Source organism: Austrofundulus limnaeus, unplaced genomic scaffold, assembly GCF_001266775.1.
Source record: "Austrofundulus limnaeus strain Quisiro unplaced genomic scaffold, Austrofundulus_limnaeus-1.0 Scaffold76, whole genome shotgun sequence".
Taxonomy (NCBI): domain Eukaryota; kingdom Metazoa; phylum Chordata; class Actinopteri; order Cyprinodontiformes; family Rivulidae; genus Austrofundulus; species Austrofundulus limnaeus.
In genome coordinates, this window is record NW_013952478.1 from 3,057 (window position 1) to 4,120 (window position 1,064).

At 36.5% G+C, this 1,064-nt stretch overlaps 1 protein-coding gene across 1 annotated transcript in view; it reads right to left on the reverse strand.

Annotated features, from left to right (window-relative positions):
* Positions 1-411: 411 nt before the first annotated feature.
* The window catches only part of LOC106519376 (carbonic anhydrase 4), a gene marked incomplete at its 5' end in the record, with an annotated part of 5,893 nt that continues 5,240 nt past the window's right edge, over positions 412-1,064 (reverse strand). Inside the window, 1 exon segment of the mRNA XM_014011010.1 lies at positions 412-1,064.

The following is a 1,064-nucleotide window of genomic DNA, read 5'->3' on the forward strand; positions in this document are numbered from 1 at the left end:
CGCTGGTATCAGACCCAATACCAGCCTTTTAACAAGTTTTCATACTTGTTCAAAATGAACCTGTTACAGTTTACATTTCATGAGAAAAGTTAGTTCCATGTTTAAAGAATGTATACAAAATTAAATTAAAATATGCTGTATATTTGATTTACTACAAAGAGGCTGTAGATCTATAAGGAAGAAGAACCACCTTGTTCTGAAGAAAATAAATGTGTTTTTAAAGTAAATGTGTAATGTCTAATTTCTAACTTAGTAAGTACTCCGTATCAGCGAGTACCCAAACTGAGGTTTAAGAAAAACTGGTAATGGGACACCCTTACTGTGCACATACTGTAGACAGTGGAGTTAAAAGCTGATTATATTAGGCACAGATTTGACCTGTTTGATTTGTAATCACTCAGGGAGAAAACCTTGGCATTAAAAATTCATGTAGTTTATTATTCAACAGTAAAATTCACTATATGATTTATGAGACTTTAGAAGCATTACAACTCAACAGTTTCATATGCTTGAACTTAAAAAGTTTACTAAATTTCTCATAAACTGTCTGAAGCTTCATACGGATTTGCATTCTGTATAAATATAGCAATACATAAATAATAACTGCGCGCCTCATGTCAATATAAACATTCAGTACATAAATACATGTGTACAATAACAGTGTAAAAAGAAACCATGAGTCCTTATATAAAATGAACAGATTCTTTGCTTCATCATCCACATTAAATATTCCTGTAACACTGCATGGACCACAATACATGAAGGTTCTCCTAAATACGTGTGGGTGGACTCAGCGGGCTGTAGTTCACAGTCGAAAACATTCGGAGCATCTGAGAGCCTGCTGTCTGAGCCGTGAACACGTTTGTGTGTTCACACGATGAGCTCACTGAGATCTGACCGGGGCGAGCTCTGCTCCGTGTGGGACGCTTCGCTCCTGCAGCCACGTAGCTTTTACTAAAACATCTGGAACGTCAGGACATGCAGGTTCGTGCACGTCATATAAAGCATTTAAAAGGAATTGTCACTGGTTTGTAATGACTTTTTGTTTGGTTTTACTCCACAAA